At 35.7% G+C, this 7,878-nt stretch overlaps 1 protein-coding gene across 1 annotated transcript in view; it reads right to left on the bottom strand.

The window, feature by feature from the left end:
• Positions 1-7,878, bottom strand: part of LOC127639591 (26S proteasome non-ATPase regulatory subunit 1-like) — a 121,907-nt gene that overhangs the window by 77,693 nt on the left and 36,336 nt on the right. The gene's annotated exons all lie outside the window — the stretch shown is intronic.

The following is a 7,878-nucleotide window of genomic DNA, read 5'->3' on the forward strand; positions in this document are numbered from 1 at the left end:
CAGCCATGAACCTGCATTTCTCATATGTATTTGTGTACCTACAACAATGGAATGGAAAATATTTATTTAGCTATTGCCCATTGCATGTGTACAGTTAAGTCATTGAGTCATAGCACCATACAGTAGCCAGCACCTCTTGATTTGATGACTTAATGCTAGGAATGTGTGGAGATCTGTAGTTAAGGTAATAGAAACAAAACTTCTAGTGTTTAATTTACCACTTTTCCAAAGTTTGTGGATTTCTTTGATTTGATTCAAAATAAATAAGACCCTGGTCATAAAAAACATATTGAATAAAAAAAATACACAGCTTAGGAAACAGTAGATCTGCCACATTTTAAACCCATTCAAAAACATTGTAATATTATTATTATTAAAAAAAGAAAATCTTGAAATTAGAATGGGTTAACATTCCTTAAAATATCTATCTATCTATTAGTGCTGCACGATAAATCATATCGCAATCGCAGACTCAGCCTGTGCTGCGATTATATTAAATAAATAAGTGCATGTGTGGACGTGATAGCCCATTCTCTCTGAGAGCTGTTTGCCCATTTTGTACACCGCTAATAAAGATGACCAGTCAGTCTCAGTTTAGGGAGTGGCGTGTGTGTTTCCGGTGTGCAGTGTGGAAATCAGGTGAAGATGGATGCTGAGGAGACCGACGCTGAACTGGTGGCCAGAAAAAAATAACACGGATCATAGCTTGGCAATATATCTTTATTTCATCCTTAATTAAAGTTCATATAATACGGGAGCGTGCAAACTCCAAAACTGTCATTCTCGGTGCGGTCAGAGCCGCTTCAACCAGTCGCGGAAGAGTGAGCGGGAGTCGAGACCGGGAGAGCTATAAAGTTCTGCCGGGTGATGCGCACTCGAACACCCCCGCTGTCTGCAGCTTGCAACGTGTAGATAAGATCACTCTTATGTGAAAAACAACACTAAAATGACAAAAACAATAAAATGTGTGTATGCCATATGACAAGTCTTCACAGAGATATAAAGAGACATGATGCACCGTTAGCAAAGTGGGATTTCAGAAAATGATCCACACACTGGACAAAAGGTACCAGCGATAAGTAGAACTTTTTAGAAAGAGGATTTGGAAATACCAGTTGGTCATTTAAAAAAAAAACACACACACACACACACACACACACACACACACACACACACACACACACACACACACACAACAACAACAATAACAGTTTTAGTGGTTTGAGTGAACCACACTTTTTTATCCAGTTTCCTTTTCTAAAGGGTTTATAGAAAGTACATGTTACATCCTGATTAAATGTCCCTGTTTGTTTGGACAATCTTATTTTCATGAAAATTTGTTATTATTTATTGTTCCACTTTATTTAGGTGTAATATTGAGAAAATAACAAGTTTGCAGTAATGCAAAGATGTTATTTAATTTTGTAAAAATATTTTAATTTGAAAACACTGCATTTATAGTTGTTGTTGTTGCTAGTTTGTATGTTTGAGTTGAGAAATACACATTTCAGCATTATCAGTAATCTATTTGTGCATTTTCCTTGATAATCAAGTTAACTCATGTTACCATTTGTTTATTATATCGAAATCGCAATATTAGCCTCAATAATCGCAATATGATATTTTCCCCAAATCGTGCAGCCCTACTATCTATCCATCTATCTATCCATCAATCCATCCATGCATCCATCTATCTATCTATCTATCCATCCATCTATACACCATAGTGTTTCAATTCCCTTCCTGAAGTTTAAAATCACAAACTGCAGCAAGTCTGCAATGAACAAAGAATTAAGAATAGAATTGAAATATTCTTCATCTAGAAATGCAGTAAAATATAAAATTACCAAAAGCTGAGAAGCTTATAAGTGATGTGATGGCCGATATTATGGACCTATACTGTTTTATACTAGTTTATTACACGGTTTTATGAAATACTGAACGGTCAATTGTACCATCCAGCAGACAGATATTTCTAAACGAAGACCACACTTGACATTATATTTCACCAGTTATCCAGGTATTGCAAGTCATCTTTCTTAATTCTTGTTTCACTCAATGATTTATAAAAGTAAACTAATAAAATAATTTCAACCCAAATCAATACTTCATGTGCATTTATTTACTGTATATATTCCGTAAGTATTCGCATCAATGGTGTATAAAGATGTAATTAATGAAAAACATCACAAAAAATACCTTGATATCACGGTATTATGGTGCTTATCTTATAAAAAGTTAATTTTAGATTCGCCACGTGTCTAATAAACAGATACAACTTTATTTTTTATTTCTTTAGAACATTTTTTTTTAATCACATGACAAACATAAGATAATCATAAAACATGTTTAAACAAGTAAAAAACTAAATGTTTGCAATAAGTCAAATGGTTTTAATATAATTGAAAAATGTAAAATATGTCAAATCAGATTCATACTCTATATCAAGTCAGGGTAGATTGTGATACAAAAAAGTAAACGTGTGTTATCTGTGCTGAGGCGGAGCATTGTTTTAAGCATAAACCTTGATGAATTTTGATCAATTACACTGAAAACACAACATTATATTACATTGTGTAAATGAAATCAAGTTAATATACCTTGAGAAATGTATTTGTTTTGCAGTATAATGAATAAGCAAGCAAGTTGACTCATGTTACCATTTGTTTATTATATCGAAATCGCATATCGCAATATTAGCCTCAATAATCGTAATATGACATTTTCCCCAAATCGTGCAGCCCTAGTATATATAGAATTTTTTTTTCACACAATACCATCATTAAGGAAAAGTCAACAGTATGGAAACCTTCTGTTTTTAGTACCACGGTACACCATCATACCGTTACATTCCTACTGGTGTATAATAAGCAGTCAGATGGTCATTTTCACAATATAAAAGCCAGCAGAACTCTGACACAATCAGAAGATTGAATTCTGGTGTATCTGGAGACTCCGCAGTCTCTTTCTTTTCACATAATTATGTAAACTCAACTCAAATAAATTTTTCTTGTCCATTTAATTTTTTAATTGGCAACTTGCTGTGTAATAAGCAGGAATAATCAGTCAGCTGGTCATTAGCGTAAAATAAACCCCTTCAGGGAGATACAAGTCAACGTGAAATGCCATTACCAAACATATAATACGTCCCTAATCAGATGCATTTCAGAGTGAAACAGGACATTCAACAAGAAACAAATGTTGGACGGGACTACATTTTATCCTTCGAGAACATTATTGGAATGCGCCATATGATAAAGGGTCGAAAAGGAAGCAGGATTTCTGAGGTAGAGCAAATAATTTGTTTCCTTGAAGCATTGAGAAGCATGAACCAATTAATAACGTGCATCAATTAATTGAGTGCAATAAGACCAGATACAGTATGTGTATTGAGAAAGTAAAAAGGGTCTACTTTTATTTCATGTTGACTTCAATCTCCAATTCAGATTTGCACATGCCTCACAAAACATGAAATCAGGCATTGTTATAATGCACAGTTGAAAAGATGGAACTATTTGGCACATTCTTTTGTCTGATTCTACCATTTACACTTTTATACACCCATCATTGCAGTAGTATCAGTGTCATCATAAATTAAAACAACAGGTGCATAGGTAACAAACAAAAGTATAACAAATAGGTGCATATTAAGGCATTTATAGCACATACAACATTCATATTAGTTGATGTTTTACATGTAGTCTTACGCCTCTTGTAGTCTACTCATACTTAAATGTACCTCTAAACGGCTCCCACAGCCACATGGTCTGAATGTTCGCACAGTATGCCTTTGCTCAGCGGTTTCAAACTTCTTTTTGTGCTGGGGCCTTTATGGTGAAAAGAGAATGTGAAGTGGTACAAGAAAGTTGCAAGCCTCTCAGACCACCACCATGTCTGTGTGCGAAATCTCTGAATGCGCATTTTTCTAAAAAGCCAACTTTCACCACTTGTTTTACTGAATAGGAATATTTGAAATTCTATAAATATGATAGCCTTTATGTAGTTTAAATATGTACATTACTCTAACGCTGCCAGTGTTTGTTTCTTTGCAAGCTCCAGGTGAGTGCAAATGTGTTTTACTTTTATTTATTTTCATTAATGCACATTGTTCATTTAATTTTGTTTTTAAACAGTATGAAGTTTATTTTGAAGCCGTTCTTGATAACTCCTGTGAATGAAACAAAATAGAAATTGTATGTATGTGTCATAATTGTAATTATCGGTCTCATTGTGCATCTCTAGTTTGTATAATAAATGTAACCTTAAACTACAGTCTTATTATATAGGTTGGGCAACAGTTTAAGCTCAGAAACATGCCTGTACTAGCTAATAGCATGCCAGTTGAGCCAACTGCTTGAACCCTTCCCACACCACAGCAAAATCCTTTCCGTGTGAAGCTAATCTCAAACTTAGCACTCGCATACAAATGCCAACAAGTAATAAAAAAAGAATCTTACCTAATCTTTCATCAGGCTGGAATTAATTTATTGTGCTAGATATCAAGGTTTCAGCTGTACTTGGCAGGATGTGAAATACAGTTACAATGATAATGACTTTGGGACCCTTCTGTACAAATTTAGAGCCAAGTCAGGCAATGGTCTCAACGCCATTCACTGCCATTTATGCAATCTTATCCTGACGAATCATTTGGGTTTAGTAGCTCAGATTCAGAATGGGGCTACATTTGTTTACAGAGAGAAATTTATAGTGCATCCGGAAAGTATACACAGCGCTTAAATTTTTCCACATTTTGTTATGTTGCAGCCTTTTTCCAAAATTGATTAAATTCATTATTTTCCTCAGAATTCTACAAACAATACCCCATAATGAAAGAAGATTGAAATCTTAAAAAAAAAAAAATTTTTAATTAAATAAAACGTACTTAAGTATTCACAGTCTTTGCTCGGTTGAAGCACCTTTGGCACCAATTACAGCCTCAAGACTTTTTGTGTATGATGCTACAAGCTTGGCACACCTATTTTTGGACAGTTTCTCCCATTCTTCTTTGCAGGACCTTTCAAGCTCCATCAGGTTGGATGGGGAGCGTCGGTGCACAGCCATTTTCAGATCTCTCCAGAGATGTTCAATCGGGTTCAAGTCTGGGCTCTGGCTTGGCCACTCAAGGACATTCACAGAGTTGTCCGTAGCCACTCCTTTGTTATCTTGGCTGTGCGCGCTTAGGGCCGTTGTCCTGTCGGAGGTCCAGAGCGCTCTGGAGCAGGTTTCATCAAGGATGTCACTGTACATTGCTGCATTCATCTTTCCCTCAATCCTGACTAGTCTCCAGTTCCTGCTGCTGAAAAACATCCCCACAGCATGATACTGCCACCACCATGCTTCACTGTAGGGATGATATTGTCCAGGTGATGAGCGGTGCCTGGTTTCCTCCAGATATGACGCTTGCCATTCAGGCCATTCTGTGTTTCATCAGACCAGAGAATTTCGTTTCTCATGGTCTGAGAGTCCTTCAGATGCCTTTTGGCAAACTCCAGGCAGGCTGTCATGTGCCTTTTACTGAGGAGTGGCTTCCGTCTGGCCACTCTACCATACAGACCCGAATGGTGGAGTGCTGCAGAGATGGTTGTTCTTCTGGAAGGTTCTCCTCTCTCCACACAGAAATGCTGGAGCTCTGTCAGAGTGACCATTGGGTTCTTGGTCATCTCCCTGACTAAGGCCCTTCTCCCCCAAAAGTTTAGCTTCAGCTCTAGAAAGAGTCCTGGTGGTTCCAAACTTCTTCCATTTATGGATGATGGAGGCCACTGTGCTCATTGGTACTTTCAATACTGCAGAATTGTTTTTTACCCTTCCCCAGATCTGTGCCTTGATACAATCCTGTCTCGGAGGTCTACAGGCAATTCCTTGGACTTCATGGCTTGGTTTGTGCTCTGACATGCACTGTTAAATGTGGGACATTATATAGACAGGTGTGAGCCTTTCCAAATCATTTCCAATCAACTGAATTTACCACAGGTAAATTAGACTCCAATCAAGTTGTAGAATCATTTCAAAGATAATCAGTGGAAACAGGATGCACCTGAGCTCAATTTTGAGTGTCATGGCAAAGGCTGTGAATACTTATGTACATGTGATTTTTTCGTTTTTTTTATGTTTAATAAATTTGCAAAGATTTCAAACAAACTTCTTTCACCTTGTCATTATGGGGTATTGTTTGTAGAATTTTGAGGAAAATAATGACTTCCATTTTGGAATAAGGCTGTGGAAAAAGTGAAGCTCTGTGAATAGTTTCCGGATGCACTGTACATTTACTTTCAATAACATCATAAAAAAAAATGTCAAAAGCCAATAGTCTTTTGTTAATTATATAAAAAAATTAAAAAATAAATTTATCTGGTCCATTCCCCCCCACCCACAAACACGAGCCAACGTTACAGTCAAAGATAACACATTATTTATTTATTTTTGTCAAAGAACTGCCTTGAGAACAAAATCAACCTTAACAGCACCTTAAATCCATAGATGAAACCTTCTGAGATGGGGGAAAAAAACTCCATGTTCACAACATTGTTTTTGTCTGCTTCAAGTTTTTTCTTGTTAACTTTTATAAACAACAGACGATGCCTGACACACTGCAGGAGTCTGAGGCGTGCAGTTTAACAGTATCCCTTTGCCAGACGCTGTCCAATGCAACAGCAAAATGAACAAACAAAAGGGGGTACTGCAACAAATGACCCTTTTATCTTCTGTTGGAAAAATGGAGATTACAAACATTGAGAGAAAGACATTGAGTTATGATAGTGTTAAACTGAACAATTGGAGAATCACTCGATTAAAATGCTCTCATTGAATTACCCCAAAACAAGTAGAAGTGTTTAAAAAAAAATCCACACAACTCGCACAACAAAACAATGTTTGATTGTCAACTACTAGTGAACAGTTTGGACAAACCTACACTGTAAAACTTTTTCCAAATATGAACAGAAAAAGACTGTTAAAAAGTTTAAGTAAAAAATTGTACATTTAAGATATACAAGTTGAAATTACTCATTAATTTTAAATGATTAATAATTATAATTATTATATTGAGTAAATCCAACAAAGTTAAATCCTGTTAAATCAACCAGTTAAAAATATGTACATGAGGCTTGTTTAATCTTTATATCTTAACTGTATATTTTTCAACTTCAGTCTAGACCAGTAGATGTCCTGAATGTGAAGTTGAAGCTTCTTTTCTTCTACACTGACCACAAGTTCACAATTTACAAAGCCAAATATATTTTTTGCAGCGTGGTATTTACCTTACCATGTACGGTATACGGACAAAACATGTTTTGTCATGGAAAAATATAACCAAAAATGTCTTTAGAAGTATGATTTTCATTCATGTTTAATCTTAATTTTTATGTTGTTTAGTTCAAGTTTATTAAATTATGTTAGTGTTTTGTATACGTGAGTGAATCTGCACTGTCGTGTGTTTTGGCCATTGCTCTGAAAATTAATAGGATTTTTTTTATTTTTTTTTAAATACCACTTTTACCATTTAATAAAGGTATTGTACATTTTACCATAAGATACTTTAAACAATTGAACATCTATTGATGGAATCACAAGTCCACACACCTCCTGCAGACTTGGCAAAAAGTGTCTAATAAAAAAAAAATTTAAAGAAAAAATAAGATTTTTTTTTTAATTGCATTCTGTTTTCTATCCAGTAATGAAACAGATTCAATAGACACCCACATGCACCCCACAAGACAAAACTACACAAACGGTCCAGAAGATCCCAAACCCCGGCCCAGAATACAGCATGCCACCCCCTAATGAACAACAACCGTCTGCATATTTCCCTGCTTTTCCCGAGCAGTGAAGCTGCCCACTGTTTTTAAGAGTCCTGCTAGTTTTTAGATTTTCCACAACATT

This window comes from Xyrauchen texanus, chromosome 48 (assembly GCF_025860055.1).
Source record: "Xyrauchen texanus isolate HMW12.3.18 chromosome 48, RBS_HiC_50CHRs, whole genome shotgun sequence".
Taxonomy (NCBI): domain Eukaryota; kingdom Metazoa; phylum Chordata; class Actinopteri; order Cypriniformes; family Catostomidae; genus Xyrauchen; species Xyrauchen texanus.